Genomic DNA, 25,524 nt, shown 5'->3' with positions numbered 1-25,524 from the left:
GTCCACACATTTCAACAAGAATTTCATGAAAATTTTCCTCAAGCATAAGTTTACTTTAATTGTCATTTTTTTCTTTTGAAATGCAGTTCAAGGTTCAAGTCATGTTTTCTTGTCCACCTTACCTCCTCCCCCCCCCCCCCCCCCCCCCCCAAGAATAATGAAGACCCTTCCTAGGATTGGCGGATAAAGGTTTAAGGGCATTAAGCACTGGTTGGCTAGGCTTTATTCCATCATGAGCTAATCATATAACTCTAGGTTATACTCTAAGTGGGCGTGATGGTCCATGTCATACAAGTTAATGCCTAGGTGTGCAATGTAGGTCAAGACATCAGTTAGGAAGTCATTAGAGTTCATCTTGCCTAGCAATGTATAGTACTTCCTTTGTCAAGATTTGGTCCAAATAGAGGCCATAACACAATCTTCTAATGATTGATTGTGAGTGATGGCCAAAATCGTAAATGAGGTAGGAGCCACATAGGTTGGGTTGTACTCCTAGGTTTTGATTGCACATCTCTACTTGGCATTGGTCATAATTTGGCAGCCCTCTTGTTCCCATTGGAGATGGAGAACATATCATTTTCACAAGAAGGAAGAGTCAGAGTTAGCTAGCTTTTTTATCTCTTCTAGCTCCTCAGTTGTTGCAAAGATTTTGCTCTTGTTATAGGTGGTGATCAGCTTGCTATTTGAGAGCTTGCTCTTAGAAATCTCATTGGTGATCAATTCCTCGACTACCATGGAAATCTTGACAAACATGAATTCATATTCTTCCCAAGTACGTGGCAAGGAACATACATCCATTGCTAATGGCTCATCTAGGAGGCCTAAATCCAACCATTCATAGCTTTAAGCAAACATGGTGAAGGTGGCATCTAAGCATCTGGTATAGATAACCAAGCCATTCCCTGTATTGGTGGCTAGGTCTAAGAACAAAGTAAGGATAGATCTCTACTCATAGGAGGGTCTAAGGTAGCATGCAAGAGGTTGGGGTTAGAAGTTTGACTGGACTAAATAACTTAGCAATTGATGCTTGCTTCATGGGCTGGTCAATAGGGTGTCTATCGGTCACTTGTGCGATGGATTGGTCTTCCGGCTTGATTGGTGGGTTGCTTTCTGCTTGTTGAATAGTTGGGACACTAGAAGTGTCAGGTTGAGTTAGTTTTGATGTAGAAGGTTGCGATTTTAGTCAATAGACCTGTTGTGGTCCTATGGGTTTCGTACCTTTTGGGTCAATTGGTTTCTTATTCTTAGCTGGCTTACTGTATTGTGGAGATGAGTCGAAAGGTGGTGCCTAAGGGATGCACATGCCACTCATGGCCTTGGGCAACCAAATTCATTTGTTGGCTTTGTAGTAGCCTTGAGCGTGTAATAGCACTTTGGGGCCCCATCGCAGCTTGGTTGTTTGTTTGCTTTTATAGTGCCAGCTTTGTCTCCTAGGCTTAGGGCATAAGGAACTAGGATTATGAGTTCGTGCAGGTTGGCTCCTAGTTAGATAGTAGCGATTGTGGTTTGGGTACCCATTTGAGCTATTGCTTAGTGGTCCTAGGTGCATCTATTGGGGGTTGAGGCTGATTTGCTTTGGAGGGTTGGGACAAGTCATGACCCCCCTCCTTAGGCTTGGCACTATGTTCCTCTGCTAGTGGCACTACATGCTTAGATGGAGCCACACTACCCTTGCTGAAAGTTGTAACTATTCAAACATTGCTAATGGCAAGGTGAATATGTTGTCAGTACTAATCGACATTGCAGTGTACTTGTTTCTTGAATATGCATCCTAGTAGCGTTTTCTTACCAATAGCCTTAGTGTTAGGCATCACATAGAATATCATTGGTAGGCTTTCAATCTCGATAAAGACTGTTACTTTTGCACTTACCCACCAATAGGGAGTAAGATTGCCCTCCCAAACGGGCTAAGTTTAGCATTATTAGGCAGTAATTGGGACTGACTAATGAGGATTCAATGGTCTTGTGTAAGAATATTAAAGTCAGTTTCCTCGCTAATAAGTGCATCAAAGACATGTGTCTTTATGGGTAGTAATCGATATGTGCAGGTAGGCAGGTGCTATTTCTTCCTCATCCTTGTCCTCTATCTCAATGATGGTGGAGACTTTTACATTCACTGGTGATTCCACCATTGGAGGCTTGTGCAGCACATGCATTAAAGAGTAGTACTGCTTGAGGTGACTACCATTAAAGAAGCCTATGTTCTCTCCCTCTAGATTATTGAGATCTACATTATTGGTTCGGACTGATGTTGCAGACCTTGAAATGTCCCAATCTTCTAAGCTTCTTCTTTTGCTTATAGCCCTTTACAAAGTACAACATCACTAGGTCACCCTACTCAAAGTCATATTGTTTGGCATGATTGTCAAACCAGATCTTACGTATTGCCTTCTCGCATATCAGTGCATGAATCGCTAGGAGTCGAGTCTCAAATAGGTGTTCTATCTCTACCAAGCATTTCGTCCATGCTTTCTTTCCATCCCATCTCTCTTGGACTACCACTCTCAAGCTTGGAATGAACTCCATTGGTAGGATTGCTTCAATCTCATAGGTCAGTTTGAATTATGTTTGCCCTACGGCCTTCTTATAGGCTTTCCTATAGGCCCATGGTGATGTCATGAGCTTATTGTCCCAATCAATGCTATGCGAGGTGAAGACTACCTTAGTCAAGACATTTACTAGGATATTCTTCATGGATTCCACTTGATCATTAGTTTGAGGGTAGTATGGTGAGGATTTCCTATGGATGATCAAGAAGGTGGATAGTAAATGGGCAATCATTTCATTAATGAAGTGTGTGCCACCTTGATCACTAACTAGTTCGATAGGACAGCCGAATCCTAAGATTACCTACTCTCAAAGGAACTTAGCTATGGTCCTAGCATCATTCTTCCTGGTGGCTTGAGCTTCCACCAATTTCATGAGATAATCCATCGCTACAATTATGTACTTCGTCTCCTGTGAGTACTATGCTGTGGGGTTGATTCCCCAATTTTCAAAGGGTTATTATGCTATTACTGGGGTCAACTCCATCTTGTCCTTATGGATGGGGATTTTGGTCCTTTGGTACTTGTCACAATGCTTCATGAACTTAGCTGCATCATAGAATAGGGTGGACCACCATAATTGAGATTGCAACACCTTGCATGCTATAGTGTCCCCACTAAAGTATCATCCAGTAATTCCACCATGTGCTTCAATACGTAGGTCATGCACCTCATGCTCACACATGTATCTTTGCAATAACCCATCCTATCCTAGCCTATAGAGCTAACCAACTATTAATTGATAGGGCTGAATCTTGAGGATAAGGTGCTTTAGCCCAGCCTTCTCTATAGATCTTTCGGAAAATCCATGCTCTAGAATTTTAACTATGTTATCTACCCAATAGGGTGTTAGATTGGCCCTAAACAAGTCTCATTCACTGGACATGGTTAGAAGAAAGGCATAAAAAGAATTGTTTTTGCACCTTCACAATGCTGGTTGTCAATGAGGAAAAAAAATTTGCACTATAAATCATACACAATTACATTGCACGCAATGCATGGTGATGTACAACAATTGTTTTCATGAATGATGACCTACGTTGAGGAGGCAAGTTACCCTAAGTTGTAGGGTTAGTGGTTTGTTTCCCTTTGGGGAGTATTTAGTAAGGACTATCTATTATCTCCTAGAACAATCAATTAAAAGAGTGGAGCATGTTACGTATATGCTTTATGTGTTCACGATGCATCTTGGGGTCAATCCCTGAGGTGTAGGAGAGCCATAGTGGGGCCATGACAATCAACCGAGGGGCACTCCCTTTGTATGTGCTTACATGGTGTATTATACTGATATGTGTAGGGACTCCATTTGAGGAGTGTGGGAAGGGTTATCCGTTGGATTGCAATCTATACAAATATGAAGTTCTAAATCAGAGGATAGGATAGTATACCCCTTAGATGCTCCTAGCCGCGAGACCATGAGAGGTGGTTTGGGTACGTAGTAGAGGCCCAACTAGTGCTATAGACTAGTGTTGGGACCATTTTAGGTCCCGACATAGTGAGAGGTGGTTTGGGTACGTAGTAGAGGCCCGACTAGTGCTATAGACTAGTGTTGGGCCCATTTTAGGTCCCGACATAGTGAGAGGTGGTTTGGATACGTAGTAGAGGCCCGACTAGTGCTATAGACTAGTGTTGGGCCCATTTAAGGTCCCGACATAGTGAGTTTTTGCATCATGATAGGAACCCGAGATGGTAGGGCACTACAAGAAAGGCAACAAGCTTCAATTGATGGAAGAGGAGCAAGCCTGGCTACTAAAACAAGAGCCTTTAACCAGCTCAAATATAGAAGCATTCAAAACCTAGAAGACACGGTGATAGAGGAGTACACTGTGAAATAGACCATCAATGAGTGCAAACTCAGCAAGTATCTAGATAAGGTCGGCCAAGCCAACAACTGCAAGGAGCTCCTGTGATCCTTCAATGCCAACAAGAACTATGACGGTGAGGCAGGGAGAGGAGACTCGAAGAGTAGAAGTTGCGCTCAGTCTTGAACTAGTGGAAAGGCCTTTGGGACTTATCAATAAGTCTGAGAAGTAGCCAAAGAGATACATCTATGGCATGTTGGGGATGGACATGGGCTAGGTGTGCACAAATGATGGGATTAGTTTAGTCAACATCCCCAACCTCGAGATCAGGCCATAGGCAAAAATACTTCACGCATTGTTCTTCAGCAAGAGGTACAATGCTTTGATGAGTAGGATGGGAGTACCATTACTCAAGAGCCTTGCATCTAGATCCTTGGATGAAATCAACTGGAATGGCTACGTGTGTAAGACCATCAAGTCCTCAGCAAAAGTTCTAGCCACCCACGGGCCCTAGAGCACCAAGTGGGGAGTCTCCAGCTTCCACAGTGGAGACAGCAAGAAAGAAACCTATGGGCCAAAGTGGCCAACATAGGGTTCAAAGGCGTGCTAACCGCCATAATCCATGAAGTTGTGGGAGATGTAGAGAGGGAGGAAGTGGTGGAAGAAACACTTGCACGCAGTGCATTCAACCATTAAGGTGAGCACCCTAGTTGCATTCTCTACTGAAAAATTAGGGGATGGAGAAATCGCAAGAGTACAGAAGGAAGAAGCAGAGTGAGCTGCAAAGACAAAGAGGGCTCACCTCCAAGCTCAATGACAACAAGGGGTTGAAGCAAAAGAACTATTAGTGAGCGAGGTGAGGAGGGCTCTGTCCCATTGAGCTAGGGAGAGAAGGGAAAGATTATGTTGAGAATTCTAGGCAAAAAGAAGGGAACTACAATAGAAGGGGATGAAGACTTAGAAGCCACACAGTAAAAACCAAGGAAAATAGAAGAGGAACAAAAGAAGCAGGAGGAAGAGGATGAACACCTATAAAAGGCTAAAGAAGAAACTAAAAGGGCTAAAGAAGAATGGAGGAAGCAAAACAAGGAGGAGAAAAGGATAAAAAAAGAAGATGATGAGTAGATGGCTCTTGCCCTTAGACTATCAATTGAGTAAACCTCCCAATCAGAAGAGTTGGCAAGGATGAGCCTAGAAGATACACTAGGCACTAGTGCCATAGTAGTAGAAGTAGCTCAAGGACCTGCACTGGCAGGCAAGGAGAAGACTTCATTATACCCACCACCACATGTCATGGTTTCCATGCCTACCACCACACAGGAAACCAGAGAAGCCACAGTGAACCAAAGCAATGTGATGGCTTGGGTGCAGTACGTAGTCAGCACAGTGTAGTAGCTTGGCCCAGTGCCAAGTAGAGGAGCCTCAGTGCACCAGGGATAAAGAGGCCGGCTACTATAGATGCAAAGTTAAGAAAAGACCCGAAGATCCCCAAAATAGAATCCTCAATGACATACATATCCTCAGTTATGCCCAACTAGAAAGGGAGCTGCCCATCCATATCCTCAAATAGTGCACTTCTTTTTCTTTTTAGGTATATTCAATAATCCACGACCAACAACCAACCTTGAAGGCCCCTCTCACACCTACTTGATCTCTTCTTGACCTCCACAACCTCACATCCATTTTATTATGCTTCTTCTCCATGGCCAATCTCCCCAAATCCCCATCATCAATTCACATGGCAAACCATCAAACACCTGAGCCCTCACCAACAAGTGCCATGGGACTAACACTCGACTAGGAGGGGATAATGTTAACGCTAATCAAAGAAAGAAAAAGAAAAAAAGCCAAAAAAAATCAAAAAAAGCATGGAAAAGTGGAGCGAGGTGGCCCAATGAAAAAATAGAAGGAAAAAGACCAAAAGTGTAGGAGCAACTTTAAAAGTCCGAGGCGAGTGCAAAAAGTGAAAGGTGTGTTTTAAATATAAAAGCGCGTCCTAAATTTTTGTATAAGAGTGCTAGGCTCCCTCTTGTGCAATTTGTAGATGTAGATGGGCATTAGATGAATGAACAATGTAAATAGGAAGGGAATAAGGAAAGAGGACCTAGGCTAAAATGGCCGATCATGTAAAAAAGGAATGGCCACCCAAGGAGGAGGTAGGATACATATAAAAGACAAAAAATGAATAAACAAGCTCATTCTTGTGTGTGGCCAAAATTAGCTCTTCTCTTCTTATTCTTCTTGTTCTTGCTTGCGCTTATGCTTGAGAGAGGGAGTGTGAGGGAGTGAATGTGTGAGGGTGAGGGACCATGCTGGAGAAGCTCTCTCTCTTTTATTCTCTTCTCTTCTCTTCTCTTGCACGCGGCAATGGAGCTTGGAGCTTGGAGCTTGGAGCTTGAGAATCCAACTTGCTTGAGCTTGTACCTTGGATCGTAGAGCTATCGGAGAGCTCATGGGAGGAGGGAACTCAATTGGGCATGAAGATAAGCTTACTACACTCGTAGATATGAGAGTGTGTATGGCTATGTGAGAGGTAGCCATTACACTTGGCTTGAAATGCTTAAAACAATAAGTAGTCCATGGTCTTGGCAGTCGAGCGTGAGTTCCCACAATGGTGGTCTTTTGGATTTTAAAAATAAAAATAATGATTATGGTATCTTTGCAAATTATATTGAGGAGGTGACCATTGTGTATAGAGGGCTCCAAATGGATCACTACTAAGCTAGGGAGGTATCTCCTAAGAGCATTTGTCAAGAATCACGTAGTGGAGGGACTTTCTTGAGCTACTATGCCAAATACACACCATACATATAACATGAAGCTCACTCAAGAATATAAGAAGAGAGATGAAGGCTAAAAAAAAATTTTGCTAGTTTATTCTTCTTTTTCCTCACACAATACAAATGTACACAAAGTATAGATAAGATACAATATAAAGGAAAGTGGCCTATTAAGTCAAAGAATACATAACTAACTATACTAATTGAATGGCGCTATAACTATGATAACTATAGGTTGGTGTAGCAAATTAAACTTTACATGCTATCCTTTTGAGCATGTGCTCCATGTATGGTAATGGGTAATTATCCCTTTTTGTCATAGTGTTAATCTTCTTATAATTCACACACACTCGGATCTTCCCATTCTTCTTCATGACTATTATGATTAGTGATACCCAGTCTATGTGCTCTATTTCATAGATGAATCCTGCCCTCATTAGCTTGTCGATTTCCTCCTTCACAGCTTGGGCCTTTTTTGGATTCATAGAGTATGGTCATTGTTTTACAGGCACCGCATCAGGGACCATTGGTATGTTGTGTGCCACCACTCTAGGATCCACTTCTTTGAGCTCCCCAAGCGAATACGTCCACGTACTCTTGCAAGAGCATAATGAGATTGGCCTCTTCCTGCTTGGCCAGGTCGTTAGCTATAAACACAGGTTGAGACTTCCGTCTTCCCTTGCCAAGTTGATTTCTTTGACCTTGGCAGGTCCCTCGATTGCCTCACTTGTCTATCCTTGTAATTTCACCCCCAGCAGGATTAGTACCCTATCACCTTTCTTAAACTTCGTGAAATGTTTTGGTAGGTTCTACAGTTTCGTCTATTGTTCTGCCTCCAATTCCTTCATCCATCCTCTCATTTCATCCTTCAATTGTATGTGCTTCGAGTGGATCGGCAGGTCCCCCTTGGTGCGTTTGGTCCTAGGAGGCCGGGGTATCTCTACGTCACTCTCCATATACTAACCTCCAATCTGGAATTGAACTTGTAATCCTCGCTAGAGGAAGGAGTTTCCTCTGGTTGTCATATCTCGGTGGGTGCGTCCATCCTAAGCAAGGCCACTAGCTATCCCTGCATGTTCGTAGTCTATTGCTCCCACATGCTCTGATCGCACTCCATCTACATGACTCCTCTCTCAATCTTGTAAGAACTCCCTTTTTAAGGCTTGGATTCTACTCTTATTTGCTCTGTCACCCTTCCTTCAGTATCATACTCTACGATGTCTATCTCTTCTCTTTGCTTTCCTCACTAATAAAGAGGCAATTCTCATACTCATTATCGAAATCAACTCCTCCTAAGTGCTCGTCATGACTAGAATCTCATCTCTGGCCTATCCTTTGTTGAGAGTGGCACTGTGGGCTATACGCTCGCAGTTTTTGCAGCTTGTTCGTATGTCTCCTCTTTGTTTGAGAATGGGAGATCGATGGTCGCTAGCACGTGCATCCAATCTCACTCATCCTCAGAGCAAGGGATGTACTTGGCTAATGGCCCCCATACGATTTCTTTACTGACACATCAACCTTGAGCATGGTAGAGATGGCATCTAGGTCGATAGGGGTCATCTTCCAAGTGTCCATCTTGACCCTTACTACTTCCGTTTGATTTCCTAGGAAGATTAGACCACTACCACAGTCTTCAATGACTCGAGTGTTCCTCATCCAGGGTCAGCCTAGCAAAATGTCGTAGTCCACTCCCTTCATGATGATGAATTTCATAGAGAACTGGACAGCCGCGATCTTCACTGGCCAATTATTTAAGACTCCAAATGGCCTTACTTTCATTCCGTTAGCTAGAGTGACATTGAACCTAGCAATTCTGATAGGTGGGTTTCCCCAAGCCTAGAGCACCGCATGGCTCAACACACTCACTCTTGTCCCAGTATCTATGATTCCCTTCCGTGTCATGTCTCCTAGGGCCAGGATAGGCAAGACTGCATGTGTCTCAATTCCTTCCCCAAAGGCATTGACGTATAGTGACTTTGGCACTGAGTGCAGCATCAAGCTTGGTATATGTGTGACTACATCATGATCCTACAAGTCAGTGGTAGCATGCTCCATTGGTTCTTCCACCTAGTGTTTCAACTCCTGCCATAGCGTGGGGTGCGGCCTGAGCAGGTCTCCTAAACTCAAAGTCACTGGGATGGTCACTAACGTCACGAGGAGGTGTTGCTTGCCTCTCTTCTAGGTTTGTGCTTCTTGGCCATTGGTCTTGATTGACTGACTGGCCCGTAGTATCTAAACTTGGCCTAGGTGGCACCACCTGTGGCATGGGTGTGTCTCTTGACCTTGGTTGTGTAGGCGAGACTAGCATGCTCACGCTAGAGAGATCCTTGATCTCATCCTCTAAGATAGGCTCAGCATCCTTGAGGTGCTCTTGGGCTTTCTTTACCCACTCCTTGACTTTGGCTATTGCCTTGAGTTGGCGCCTAGGGTGAGGATACTCCGCTACCTTGGCACTCCCTTTCTCTGTTGTCTTTGGAGTAGTGGTCTTTATCTTTGCATCTGTGACCTTCTTGCTAGTCACTAGCGTTGCCACATCCTCAGTCTTAAGTGTGACCTTTGCGTCAGTCTTTTCCTTCCCTCTCCTTCTTCGGATATTCTTTCCTATTGAGTATGCATCTAAATTGCTCAGCCCTGGTAGTGATATGCCTGCCTGCTTCGTCTGTGCTCTAGTCATGACATGCAACGGGTTGGGTGTATCCTCCCTGTCAAATGTCTTGACTCCGAACAGCCCCAAAGACATTGATGGCACAATTGCTGAGCTAGAGGATGGCTTTTGTTTAGGGCAATCAGCAAAGAGATGAGTGATGCCACACTCGACACATCTGAGGTAAGAAGTGAGACAAATTTTGAGTAGTATGTGTCAAGAGTGAGTCCTAGCTGTTCCAGCTCGTAGAACTCATTCATTTTCTACGTGTGATACTCAGATGGTAAGTATCTTCCTTGCACAGCTTTCTTCAACTTTTCCCAGGTAACGGATCCTTCCGCGATCCCTTGAAATACAATATTAGTGAGTTTGGGAATCTCCCAATTCCCATTTTTTGAATACTAAAAAGGTGGCACCCGGATAACATGCCCATAAGTTTCTCGAAACCATATGATGTGACCTATCATTGGAAAACGCTTGAAAAATGGAATCTATTGAGCTATAGAGTGCTTGATTTGGAGTTATAGTGTTCAAGTTATGACAAATCCAAAAATTTGACCATGTGTCCCAAACTTATGGGAAATTCCCATATTCCCCAATATGGTGTTTTGATCTCTGCACCATTGCTTCTACCAAAGCTTGGCTTCGCCGGTGAGCTTCAGCTTGGCAAGCATAGCCTGGTTGGCGGGTGCAAAACCGGCTGCTTCAAAGTAATCTTCCATGGACTCTATCCAAATCTCAGCATCTACTTGGATAGTCCTACCTTTCCCATCAAATTCAGGCAGCTTGATCTGCTTGAGAAGAAACTTCTTCTCCTGGATCACGACAGTACTTGATGTAGGGGGCGAACTGGGAATCTGTACCTGGGGTTGTGCTTGGATAGAGGATTCTTAACGTTATAACTCGTTAAATCGTTTATACCCAATTTAGCTATCAACGAAGAAACCTAGCCACTTAACTTTTTATCAATTCTCATGGACAAGACAGATATTGATAAAAAGAAGTCTTATTGCATTTATATGGGCATAGCCCTTTCGGAGTACAATATTTCCTGAGATGATAGAGCAACTGTTATATTTAGTTCGGGGAGAATAATGTTGTATTACATTTATCTACAAGAACTGGATAATAGTATGGTTTCGGGTCATGGATCTTCAGGAATCGGTAAGTCATCGAAAGATTAGGGTATCCCTTCCTTTGGTACCCATTCTTCTCATAGCGTCCCAACACCTTGATCCTATCGGCGGGGATTACACGGGTCACTTCCTCGTGTACATATGAGTTCAGCTCAACCCTTCGACCTTCGATATGTAAAGTTGAGTTTACGTGAGCCTCCACAAAAATGAACAGCTTCATGATCTTTAGGTCCTCCAACCACTTGATCCTCTTTAGGTTGGTTCGAAGGTACGCAAACCGGTGGGGGGCAGCTATATAGTAGATTCCTGAGTCACCCATCCATCTCCGTTCCACGTACAAAGGCGATGGATTATAAATACGGTCTAGGATGCTCATTATATCGATCCTTTGTTGATAATTCGGGGAATGCATCACGGTCATAAACATGACTCGGAACACTAAGAACATGTTCCATGCTTCATAATTCTGCAAGACAACATCGAAAGTAAGAAAATGTTCTGAACAACAAGATCTCCTTTACCTCTTCTTATTAAGATTTAAAAAAACAAATCCACATGTTCCCTTCAGGACACGTCTCAGCAGTCCATCGGAAAGGAGGTCTAGAAAGCTCCGCTCGGCACTCCCATGGAATGTCACAGGGTTTGCGATCTAGGACTTTCCGTGTCTGCCATGTAGCAAAAGTATTCTGGCCATTCCCACTTAGAATCGACCTGAGTTAGGATTTCTCCTAATGGTTATTTCCTAAAACGGCAACTAGTGTTGAACCCCGAGCGAACCACTTTACGCAGAGACGCCAGGGCCGAAGCAGATTCACGCTGCACTTGGTTCAAGGAGAATGGGAAACGAGAGGGATGCAAGGCTTGACCTCTCTACCGTAAGGCATAGTCCCATTCCATTCCCCTAAAACAGCGTAAATCGAGATTATTATAATCTAGACTCTAGGTCAACGCCCTTGCTATTCGTTTCCTCTGAGAAGATCTCTTTGATGTCCTTGAGAACAGTTCCCGGCCAACCGAGACCACCCATCCGTAGGATGGACCCATGGCCACATCCACCGCACTTTCCTCAGGTTGTTTTAGTTGTCTAATTACCTACCACATTTAGTTGGACATGCATCAAGCAGCTTCCTTAATTAGCCCGTTAGGCACTGGTTCCTTCACATAATCTTAGCACTTGACATAGAAAAGCAGTGTCAAACAAGTTCTTTTTCAACAGGTTATCATATTTATCTTTGGAATACATTCATAAAGTCCAGCCCACAGGCTTATCCATAATCCGCTCGCAGGCTATCCAGTAATCCAGAGGGATTATTAATCCAAGATTCTGCCCGTAGACTAGTATGCGGGCCTCGAGATCCAATCCCGAGTCACGTTGGCCTCTTGTACAAGGCCCGCAAGGCGAGGATTTACGGCTAGAGCCCCCCCTAGCACGCAAGTGTCCTCCTGCTCCAAGTAGCGCTCAATGGAGAGACCTCTCGCGGCGGGTTCGGTCCACCTTCCGGGCACGGCTAACAACCCCTTGGTTAGGGTCAGGCAGACAATCTGTGGTAACTGAGGCTGCCTCTCCCTTCAGGCCTTCAACCTGAAGCATTAGATATCTTTTCATCCTTTAGTTCATTGAGCAAACAAAGCAAATAGTGCTCTTTAAACTGTTCCAAGAACAATCATTTCCAGTGGTCCTTATTTGGCCAATTGCTAAGGAGTGATTCCTTCTCTTCGAATGCATCCAGCATTCGATCTAGGATCAATTGCAACTCGGCAAGATTCCCAAGGGTTTGTTTGTTAACCCTTATGTCCTTGGGTTAGGGCTGTACCCTATTAACCCAACTTAACCAATACCTTAAGTTCTATTAACAATAAATATGCTACTCCAAATTATTGATTGGTCCTTTGCTTCCAAGCAAATATCTAATCCCCTTATCTTGGTCGCTTTTCCCAAGAAAGGTGCTATATCAAGACGACTACTCATCCTCTTGCAAGATAAACTTGCGCAAGAATCTACCAATCTCATTCCGAGAAATTGGCCATTCTCTTGTGATCAAACCACAAGATCATGGGACTCTGCAACTTGTTGCACAAGTGTCGCATCTAATCCATGGGACTATTTCACCCATCGAACGACGTCTTCTTAATCACGGAATCATGATTAGATAAGAAACAGTCAAGTGTGAAGCATCATAAGAACTAGCTGTAAGTATGAACTCATCACTACCATCGGAATCCTTGGTCTGCATGACATTAATTTCTTCAATCTTGACGCTGGACTTCGCAGGTACTATGCTGCGATCAGAGGACTTCTCCTGCACTTTCTCTTTGCCCTTATCCTTACGCTTCTCATTGCGCAACTCATGACACTGTGGTCTGATATGGCCCTTTTTCCCAGAATGATGACAAGTGACATTCAATCCAATCCATTTCCAATTGCACTGGGCCGACATCGTCGGTCCTAGGGTTCCAACTCAATCTGAGTTTCATCTTTTTAACGAGTGATCCTTAGGGTAGAAACCCTGATTCGTTTCTTACAAGTACGTCCTATTGTCCCTACATCCGACGAATGTGGGTAGGACTTTAGGATATGAGAGTTTTGACTTGGCAATAAGTGCGACTAGGTCAAGTCCTTAACGTGCTAAACCCTAGTTAGCACTTGGAGTATATTGGATCGATTTAACCATCCTAAGCGAATCCTTTACGGTTTAGGTGTTTAGGGTAAACCAATTTACTTGTCTATTCCTAAAGATATTTTCTTGATCAAAGAGGGGGAAAACTAATTGCATTACGTCATAATTCATGTAAGCATGCGATTCATTTCCTCTAGATTCGCAATCCCTAACTTTTCTTGTTAAGACCAAGCACAAGTTAAAATTCGCATAACTTCCATTGATCCTACTAGGACATGCATTCACGACTCATTCTACTAAGCATTTAAGGTTTTATGTTAACAAACCATGCAGCCTTTCCCTAACTTCATTTCTGAATGAAACATTCGTACACGGATTAAGCATTACGCAACCTTTCCTAACTACTACGTAGTTGAATGAGATTTATGCCAATTGACTAGAGTTAACCTACTTCATGCAGCCCTAGAATCATTTCCATGCCTTGCAATTTCCTACGATTGTTAGCAACTTTCTTAATGAATCATTACGAATAAAGATTTGTCTAATAATGTGACATGCGATTTAATCTTCCCATGCATAATCAAAGGTGTACTACAATAATCTCGACTTTGTAATGATAGTCATTAGTTATTCTAGATTCGTTACTTTGCAATGCACAAAAACAACTTGTTAAAAATGCATAGACATCCTTCATTCATTCCAGTGAAAAATACAAATGGCCAATCTTCAATCGTGAGTTATTTCTTTTAAGAATAGCCAATGTAATTCATTCTCATCAAGCTAGGTGGATTTGACAATCATAAGTGCATCCTAATTCCATGACTTAACCATGCATAATTGCAATACTTCGATGTAAATCAAAAATATAAAGAAAACCTAGACTTGTGGGTTCGATGAAATGTCCACAAGAATATTAGGAGATGATCCTCCTGCAGTTGCGCCTTGTGACTTTTTAGGGGCCATCGTGAATTCAACCTCCGGTTTGCCTTCGAGGATTCGAACTTCTTGCCTTGGCCGTAGTCTTATGATCTTGGCCCGTCTCCCTCGTACGCAAAATTCCCTTTGCGGTACGGCTTCCTTGACCGAAGTATCGACTTGCGGAATTGGGCTTTGGAAGGCCTTAGGGTTCGGAGCTTGGGCCTTCTATTTTCTTTAAAAATCTCGAGAGTTTAATGAAATCCTCTCCAATGGCCTTATGGGGGAAATCAAGTGGGAAGGCCTTATAGGCTTCCACTTCGAAGCTTAAGAGGAAAAAGAAATTTGGGCTTTTGGAGGGTTCAAAAGGGAAGGGCCTTTAAATCGGCTAGAAAAATGGGCTTGTGGGTGGCTCCAATAGGAAGGGGACTTAAAATTCCGGGGTAAAATGGCTTTATGGGAAATCCACGAGAAGGGGGTTTAAAAACCGAGGTTAATATGGACTTGTGGGAGTTGCAATGGGAAGGGGGTTTAAAAGAAAACCAGGGGTAAAATGGCTTTTGGGGGATGCAAGGGGAAAGGGGACTTAAATCCCGAGGGGGGGCGGGGGGGGGGGGGGGGGTGGTGTTAAAGACCGCTTGTGTAGGATCCACGTGGAAATAGGGGGATTAATGATAATGTGGTGGAAAGCGTGGGGAAAATGGTAGTACCGACGTCGTGGGGGGAATTCCCTTGTCAGGGAATGGCGGCGTTGGCCGCTCTGATGGAGCCGGCAGCGGCTCTTAAGCCATAGGCGGCGGCGTTCTGACTGGCGACTCCCTCCGGCACGGCGGCTCCACGGACTACAGGAGCTTCTTCCTCCCCCACGCAGCACAACGGCAACTTCAATACCTCCCTCCACAGTTTGGCACCGTCCTCCTTCTCTCACACTTACCTTACCCCCCCCCCCCCCCCCAAAGGGGGTTTTTATAGTCTGGGGGAGAGGGGACCTCCCCCCCACATGGCCTGTTGCATGGCCCTCTTTCCCCACGACCTCAAGCAACACTGCTGAGCCATCCCCGGCACACTCTCTCTCCTCCAGCACAGCATTTGTCTAGGGGGAGAAGGAGTAATAAATATAAAATTTAAAAAAATTGAATTTGTATCCCCACATTATCCTCCTAACCTCCTCCCAAGAGGATGTTCACCTGTGGTTATGCGGGTTTTTTTAAACCTCGGTCCCGTTTTGCAAGTGGAGAGTCATGATACCTCGTGTACAGTTTAAAGATTGCAATGTCGGTAACTCTAATGCCGAAATTGACCTTTGCATGAGTTTCATGCGGGTTGTGAAAAGTCAGACTAGTCATATTTTTTTAACGGAAATATTACATTGTGATGCACTCGTCCAATGATGTCCCTGTCCATTTCATTCAAGAACCAATAGAAGATGAGCAAAAATCATTTTTTCTATTATAATGATGAAGGGTATCTGATCCTCATGGACTACCAGCATGTATCCATTATGATGCTAGCACACGGCAACATGTGAGACATAATTATAGATTGGAACCCTAGTGCCTATTGGAAATGTGGGCATCTAGGTTGCATGTCCTGGAGGTCTCCACACAAACAAGAGCAATCTAAGGTGAATGATATTGACCAACGTTGCCATGAATGTAGAATCATCCACATGTATTTGGATTTTTCATAATATAAGGCAAGCAACAAAAAGGCACAACAATGTCATCTGATCCTTTGGGCCTATTCACAATGGAAATGATCAATGATGAAGATAGTATTTCCACACCATTACTTGCATGCAAAGTAAGGTTGGGAAAGTGAGAATTACAAGCCTCACAATGATGAATGGATTTGTCATTGGCAAAAACACTGCCAAGAAAAGGAGAAAGAGAGTTAAACTCAAGCTTAAGAGTGAAAAACTCATGTCACCACCCCAAAAAACTACCTCACCAATGTAGAGAATGATACAATCACATTGCAAAATTCTAAAGAAACCATTGCCAAAGACAAGGTATATCCTATCCCATTTTAGTAGTAGCTAGGTGCAATTGAGAAGGTCAAAGAATGGATAAAGGTAGCTACACCCGTGTCAAGCTGACAAATTTTATGCCTTCAATGCCTATCCCATGTACCTCGACAAGAGAAGGACAACTTGATGATATCACACCGATCCCGTGCATAAATCACAACCCATAGAACAAGAGACTTCTCTTGTTCTTGATACAAGCAAGCTATAATATATCTATGAGGCCATCAAATTGACCATTATTGCAACCCTTGCATCCACTAAGTTACTATTCCACTTAGAGCTCTACTAAAAGGTAGCTCGTTTTATTGGTAAGGAATAAAATATTAGATTGAAGGAACAAACATTATCAAGTTGTACTATATTCCACAACCCATGTTTACTACACCTCCAACCCTTAGTATTTTAGGCGTTAACACATTTAGAAAGGAGGTGAGTGACATGATATTCTTCTTGTGAGACTCTTACAAATACTATTCACCTTGGAAACATAAACACTAGAGCTGGTGTGAGCATAGTTAATCAAGATGTACTCGAAGCTTGGGAAAATTTGTTGATCGAAATTGTGCATTTTAATCTTATCATCATTGATAGAAGTTATATCAATTTGAGAAGAGATTGGATAGTCAAGTTCATTGGAGTATAATTCAAGATTGACCTTTTGTCATGAAAGGCCTAAACTATGACTTGCTACTCCAGTTGTGCATGGATGCACAATTGTAAACGCCCCGAACAACGTAGTATGCTTAACAATTATGATATTTTCTTGTTTTCGAGATTTAATAGAAAAGAGAATGAACACTTAAAGCTGAAAATGAAAATTACTCACAAAATTACAGCCATAAAAATGTAAAAGTAATGGAGACAAGATTGAGGGTTGAAGATGGGCAACCCCCCCCCCCGAAGGAATGTATTTCTGCTCAACCCAAGTCCCTTAGGGAAGAGCTCAGTTACAATCAACCTGAGAGTGAGAAGAAGTAATTCTCACTCTCACAAGATCATGCAAAGATGTACAAACACACATGCATTATCTATTATGCAATGATAAGAACTGATTTCTTTACAGTATGAGAGAAGAAAAAGGGGAATTCAGCCTTTCTCCATCGTTGATCAGCAGTACAGGGATAGAGCTTGCTTCTTGTAGCTAAAATGGAAGAAAGAGCTCAAGAAGGAGGTGCTGTAATGAATTTACAGGCTTGTTGTCTTGTAAAACAATAGTGATAGAAGAGGGAATATGGAGGAATTTGATAATGGAGAAGTGGGGGATGATGATGGGGATGGATGGGGCCAGTTTCTGGCTATCTGTGGGTGTTGTACATGAGTTTACAGCAAAGAAAAATGATGCTCAATGAAGAAAAACGAGCTCTTATTTATAGAAGAGGGGAGAGCTAGTACAAAAGGGGAAAGTGGAGTAGCACAAGACAAGTGTCTAGCCACATGTCATGAGATGTGACAAGTGGTGGGACACTTGGAAACTTGCGTGACAAGTGTCTTGACACTTGTCTCTTCTTTATGGCCTTCCTTTTTGGGTTGAATACTGTCAAGAATAGAAACAACCAAATTTAGTAAGCACAGTCAGAGTACAGAACTTACTATTTTTAGAATGACATCCCTATTTTTTAGGACTAGCATTTTTAGGCTAATTCGAGGCTCCTAAAATTTAGGGACATCCTAAAATTTAGGGATCTCCTAGAATTTAGGGACCCCCCCAATATGGGTATCATATGAAAGCTTTTTCCGTGTACATCGCAAAAATGGTATCCGAATCTTCATGTGACTTTCCTATGCAAAGAAATGTGCATTTCAAGCTTTCAGCCCACACATGCACATTATACAAGCATTTCATGATCATGCCATCTTGTTGATTGTAACTGTCTGTTCTAGTGGATCTAGCCCACACTTCAAGGCATCAATCCTTTCTGTGTGCGAGTCTAACCCTGATATGCGTGAGTTCTAGTCACAGGCGCCCAATCGGGTCATATAGGTGGAAGTGTGAACTATCTTTTCTCTAACCCACCGTGTGGGTCCACCATAACCTGTGACCACTCATCAGTGGCCAGCTCCAATGCACTTTTCTTTATATCTAATTAGTGCAAAGGAAATAAATTTAATAAATCATTATATAGATAAATTAATGAAAAAGGATACAAATTCTGTTTCTATAGAGTTGTGACAGCTCTCTGGCTTTTATTCAGCTGTCCTCAGCTGGCTGTCCTCAGCTGAAAATCTTCTTGATATTATTGTAGAATATTTGGGTAATCCTTCATGAATTTTTCATCTACCCACTGTGCATCTGTGGTGGGTAGATTCTTGAATTTTAGCAAGAATTTTCGTGTCACAAGGCCACTTCTCGTGGTTCGATCCTTGAGAAACAAAAACTTTTCAGGTTCCAAGAGTTGCTCTATTTCTTCAACTTCTGGGGGATCTTCAGTAATGGGTTCCTTTGGTTCTGGTCCTATGTAAGGTTTTAGCAAACTTACATGAAAAGCATTGTGTATTTTCCAATGAGTAGGAAGCTCAAGTCGATAAGAAACTTCATTTATTTTCTCAATCACTTTGAAGGGTCCAAAGTATCTACTGGAGAGCTTTGGAAAAGATGAATTTTGACCAGAACCTTGTTTGAGCCTGCTTTTATCAAACTTTAGCAAGACATATTGACCTTTTTCAAAAGCCAAAGGTCTTCTTCGTTTATATGCTTGCTTCTTTTGTCGCTCTTGCGCAACTTTGATAGTGGCTCGAACTTGATCCATTGTTGTTTTTAAATCTGAAGCAAACTCATCAACAGCAAAAATCTTATCTTTAGTACGAATAATTGGAGGAGGAATCACTTTACCCTGTACTATTTCATTTGGAGCTTTCCCTGTGGATGAGTGCACTGTATTGTTGTAAGCAAACTCCAATAATGGAAGATATTTCTCCCATTGTGACTTATGTTCACTAACATAAGCTTTCAACATATCCAAAAGAGTGAGATTCATCACCTCTGTTTGGCCGTCAGTTTGAGGATGAAAAGCTGAGGAGACCTTTAAAGTGGTTCCCAAATTCTCAAATAAAGCACGCCAAAAGTTACTTGTGAATTTGGAGTCTCTATCTGAAATGATCTCAGAAGGCATACCATGTAATCTGAAGATATGTTGAATGAAAAGTCTTGCAGCTTGTGCGGATTTCAATGTTTTATGACATGGAATAAAATGTGATTGTTTGCTGAATCTATCAATTATGACCCAAATCATATCATGACCTTGAGGTGTTCTTGGAATACCTGAGATGAAATCCATTGTGATAGATTCCCATAGATCTTTGGGCACTGGAAGAGGTTGCAACAATCCTGGAATCTTCTGCCTATCATATTTGGATTTTTGGCATACCAGACAAGCCTCAATGAAGTTATGTGTATCTTTTCATAATGTTGGCCAATAAAAGTAGCGCTCAATTGCACTTAGAGTGGCTGCCCTCCCTCTATGCCCTGCATAAGAGGGTTCATGACTTTCTTTAAGCACCTTTTGTCGAACAGGAAGAGTGACACAAAGGCGATTGTTCATGAGAAGGTAACCATCTTTGATGGAATAATCTGGATGAGAACCTCCTTGCTGTAAATTTGACCAAATTGCTGCAAAATCAGTATCTTCATCATAAGTATTCTTCATCATTTGAAAATCTTCATGATGAGCCACTGTAATAGTTGCAATGCGAGGCACTCTAGAAAGTGCATCAGCAACTACATTTTGTTTCCCTGGAGTGTACATAATTTGAAAATGAAACATAGACAAGAAATTTTCCCATCTTGCATGTTTCTCCTGCAAATGCTTTTGAGTCTTGAAATACTTCAAGCTTTGATGATCGGTTTTAATAAGGAATTCATTGCCTAAAAGATAATGTTTCCATATCTTTAAAGCATGAACCACTGCTAAGAGCTCCTTTTCATAAATGTCATACCTTTTCTCCACATCATTTAGACGGCGGCTTTCAAAGGCTACGGCATGGCCTTCTTGATTTAGCACTGCACCAATACAATCACCGCAAGCATCTGCTTCCACCACAAATGGTTTTACCAGATCTGGAATGATAAGAACAGGTCCAGAAGTAAGAGCTGTTTTTAGCCTTGTGAAGGCTGCCTTCTCTTTTTCCTTCCATTGGAAAGAGATCTTCTTCTTTGTAAGGTCATGAAGTGGAGAAGCCATATGTGCAAAATGCTTGATGAAGCGGCGGTAATAAGAACATATGCCAAGAAACGATCGCACCTCATGTACATCACGAAGATGAGGCCATTCTTGGATTATCCTGATCTTTTCAGGATCCATCTAAATCCCTTCAAAAGAGATGACATGCCCAAGGTAATTTATTTTATGCATGAAAAATTCACTCTTTTTACCATTTACCAAGAGTTGATTTTGTTGTAGTAATTGTAGAACAATTTCCAAGTGTTGATGATGCTCCTCTTCATTCTTGCTAAAGACAAGAATATCATCAAAGAAAGTACCGACATATTGTCGATGCTCTCTAAAGATGCGCTCCATCATTCGATTAAAGGTGGCTGGTGCATTGGTTAATCCGAAAGGAACCACCAAGAATTCATAAAGACCGTATGAAGTGCGGAAAGCAGTTTTATGTACATCTTGTGGTATTACCCTAATTTGATGATAACCACTCTTTAAATCAATGCGGCTGAAAACCTTTGAGCCTCCTAGATGATCCAAAATGTCGTCAATTCTGGGAATAGGAAACCGATTCTTCACGGTGATTTTGTTGAGGGCTCGATAATCAATGCACATCCTGAATGTGCCATCTTTCTTTTGAACAAGAAGAACCGGTGAACAAAATGGTGAGCTACTTGGCCTAATTAGCCCACGGTTGAGTAGGTCTTCGACTTGCTTTCTGATTTCTTCTTGTTGAGGACGGCTCACACGGTATGGTGCTATATTAGGAGGAGAACTGCCCGGGATAATATCAATATGATGGTCTTCTGGCCTTTCTGGGGGAAGCTGATAAGGAAGATCTTCCAAAAAACAATCTTTATACTTTTCCAAGAGCTGAAGTTGCTCTTGGTTTTCAGCATTCATATTATCTTTTACATCAGTGACATAAAGCAGACAACATTGAACACAATCCTTAATTGCTCTAGAGACTTGCATATGGCTTACCATAGGTATGGTGTCTCCAGAAACTCCAGCTTGGATCTCGTACTTCTTGCCTTTGTTGGTGAGTTCTACCTTCTTTTTCTGAGAGAAGATGGTTGAATCTATTCTATGATTCCAGGGCATGCCAAGAATCACATCGCAACCATCAAGGTCTCCGATACAGAAGGTATCTTCGTCACTGTAGCCTTGAATTTGAAACTTGAGCTTGCCAATGTAGGGTATCACAGTCTTCATTGTGTCACCTTCATCAACATTTAAAGCTTGGCGAACTTCTACCGGAGTGTCCATCTCTTCATTCTTTAATCCAAGCTCTTTAGCTAATTGCAAGGAAATAATATTTTCATTCGCCCCAAGATCTATCAAGAATAGTGCTTGCTTACCTTGCAACTGTCCCCAAGCTTTTAATAATTTGCGCGTCTCTGGAGTGTGAGTTGTGTTTGCAACTACATCACTGATAGCATTGATTTTCACTGGCGACTTAGGCTTGTTGTCAGAAACCTTGCTTTGTCCCTTGTTTGGACATTGCTTCGCTATGTGGCCTGTTTGTCCACATTTAAAGCACTTCCCTTCTTTCATGAAGCGTTGCTTTTCTTCTTCGGAAAATTGCTTTGCTTGTGGGTATAGATTGGAGCGAAATTGAGGAGCATTAGGAGGTGCATAGGGCTTCATCTTCTTTTGATTTGATGGCTGCTTTTGCCACTGTTTTTGTCCTTCATTTGGGGCTGAATACTCCTCATCATCAGCTACTCTCTTCTTATCATTCTTTTGGAATGATTTGTTGCCATTGTGCTCCATTTCCCATGTCTCATCATGGTCAATGAGTTCCCTGAGACTAGAACAATGATAATGATTAAGAGCAGTACGAAGTTTAAAATGCAAACCTCCTTGAAACTTCCTAAGCTTTTCCGAACTGCTGATCTTCTTGAAATGTTGGACCTTCAAAAGTAGCTCCCAAAATCTCTTGGTATAGTCACCAAGTGACTCATTTTTCCTTTGCCAAAGCCGATCTCATTCCATTTTTACATCTCTTTTGAGATGAACAGGAAAAAATTGGCTTTGTATCAGGCGAACAAAGGACCGCCATGATTTTGGGGCAGCATGATCATATTCCAACCCCGTCCACCAAGTATGGGCTAAGTCGGTTAAATGTAAAGCTGCAAACTTAATCTTTTCTTTTTCTTTATACTTGTCACGACCATACAAAATTTGAAATTGACGAATAAACTTCAGAAGAAGATCAGGATTTCGGGAACCATCATACATACTGAACTTGATCTTCTTTTCAAGTTGAGATAGTGACTTAGTCTTCTTCTTCTTCTTATGCCTTCGTCCATGCTCGGATATTGAGGTTGAAGATGATGAAGTGCTTGATGGGGATGAAGATGGAGACGAGGGTGAAGAATGTCGACGCCTTTGACGATGATGAGGTCTTCCACGAGAAGGGTGTGACTCTTCATTACTAGAAGAGGATCCATCAGAATAGGCGCCAGATGACTTTGAAGAAGAGGATGAGCTTCGACGCGATCTCTTTCTTTGTCTTGAAGTAGAATGGGACTGCCTCTTAGAAGTAGTTGGACTTCTTGATCGGCTCCTTTCATTGGTATGGCTTTGTCTCCTTGAAGTAGATGGGCTTCTTTCCTTGAATTCTTTGGGATTCTCAACTTTTTCTAGTTTGAGAAGTTGCTCACGAATTTGCTGATTCTCCTCTCTAAGACTTTGAATGGCTTGAAGGATAGCACTCGATTGATCCATTGAGACTAAAGAAAAAAAAATATGCTCACGCACTCAATGCAAGGGCTGAAAACAAACAAACTTATAGTTGTAAGCACTACCAGTGTTGGGGGTGAGGACCGAGCCAAAGCTCTGATACCACTGTAAACGCCCCGAACAACGTAGTATGCTTAACAATTATGATATTTGCTTGTTTTCGAGATTTAATAGAAAAGAGAATGAACACTTAAAGCTGAAAATGAAAATTACTCACAAAATTACAGCCATAAAAATGTAAAAGTAATGGAGACAAGATTGAGGGTTGAAGATGGGCAACCCCCCCCCGAAGGAATGTATTTCTGCTCAACCCAAGTCCCTTAGGGAAGAGCTCAGTTACAATCAACCTGAGAGTGAGAAGAAGTAATTCTCACTCTCACAAGATCATGCAAAAATGTACAAACACACATGCATTATCTATTATGCAATGATTATGAGAGAAGAAAAAGGAGAATTCAGCCTTTCTCCATCGTTGATCAGTAGTACAGGGATAGAGCTTGCTTCTTGTAGCTAAAATGGAAGAAAGAGCTCAAGAAGGAGGTGCTGTAATAAATTTACAGGCTTGTTGTCTTGTAAAACAATAGTGATAGAAGAGGGAATATGGAGGAATTTGATAATGGAGAAGTGGGGGATAATGATGGGGATGGATGGGGCCAGTTTCTGGCTATCTGTGGGTGCTGTACATGAGTTTACAGCAAAGAAAAATGATGCTCAATGAAGAAAAACGAGCTCTTATTTATAGGAGAGGGGAGAGCTAGTACAAAAGGGGAAAGTGGAGTAGCACAAGACAAGTGTCCAGCCACATGTCATGAGATGTGACAAGTGGTGGGACACTTGGAAACTTGCGTGACAAGTGTCTTGACACTTGTCTCTTCTTTATGGCCTTCCTTTTTGGGTTGAATACTGTCAAGAATAGAAACAACCAAATTTAGTAAGCACAGTCAGAGTACAGAACTTACTATTTTTAGAATGACATCCCTATTTTTTAGGACTAGCATTTTTAGGCTAATTCGAGGCTCCTAAAATTTAGGGACATCCTAAAATTTAGGGATCTCCTAGAATTTAGGGACCCCCCCAATATGGGTATCATATGAAAGCTTTTTCCGTGTACATCGCAAAAATGGTATCCGAATCTTCATGTGACTTTCCTATGCAAAGAAATGTGCATTTCAAGCTTTCAGCCCACACATGCACATTATACAAGCATTTCATGATCATGCCATCTTGTTGATTGTAACTGTCTGTTCTGGTGGATCTAGCCCACACTTCAAGGCATCAATCCTTTCTGTGTGCGAGTCTAACCCTGATATGCGTGAGTTCTAGTCACAGGCGCCCAATCGGGTCATATAGGTGGAAGTGTGAACTATCTTTTCTCTAACCCACCGTGTGGGTCCACCATAACCTGTGACCACTCATCAGTGGCCAGCTCCAATGCACTTTTCTTTATATCTAATTAGTGCAAAGGAAATAAATTTAATAAATCATTATATAGATAAATTAATGAAAAAGGATACAAATTCTGTTTCTATAGAGTTGTGACAACAATGCACATCTAATCAAGGACCGGGGCATCAATTTACTCTTCTTAGGAAACAAGGAGGAGGCATTTTACATCGAGATGGATTCTGAAAATAGCTCACCGATAGACTTGGGTGATATCTCAGCACTCTTACATGGAGATTCTAATGACTCTTCAATGTCATGACCATTGGCTAGATACATTCCCTCTCTTGAGGATGAGTGAGATTGGATGAAAATTCTTGCTACCTTGGGACTTCCTATGAATACTTGACTTTGAAAGGCACATGAGATACCCCAATCCTTATTATAGATCCTCTTGAGGAAGAAATCTCAATGCTTCTCTTTATGATGACCCTTGACACAATAGTTGCACAGCCTTCCAGGGCTATCCTACCTCGATGGATAGGCTTGCATTAAACAAGATCCTTAGCTAGTGGTAGCCATGTTTTTATAATCAAGTGGATGCTAATCTAACATCTTTGACAAGTTGTTACTTGGCCCCACATGCCAATGTACCAATCGAGATCAAGTCTTACTCAGTTTTCACAATAGCCTCTTTGAGTCATCGATTGAAGGAACAAGATGTAGATATTGAGGATGCGACTAACTTCAAGGACTGCTAGTCAATTTA

Source organism: Lygodium microphyllum, chromosome 20 (genome assembly GCF_053477565.2).
Source record: "Lygodium microphyllum isolate KBCC chromosome 20, Lygodium_microphyllum_v1.1.10, whole genome shotgun sequence".
NCBI lineage: Eukaryota > Viridiplantae > Streptophyta > Polypodiopsida > Schizaeales > Lygodiaceae > Lygodium > Lygodium microphyllum.
The sequence above is the reverse complement of the archived record's forward strand: the minus strand, read 5'-3'. Positions refer to the sequence as shown.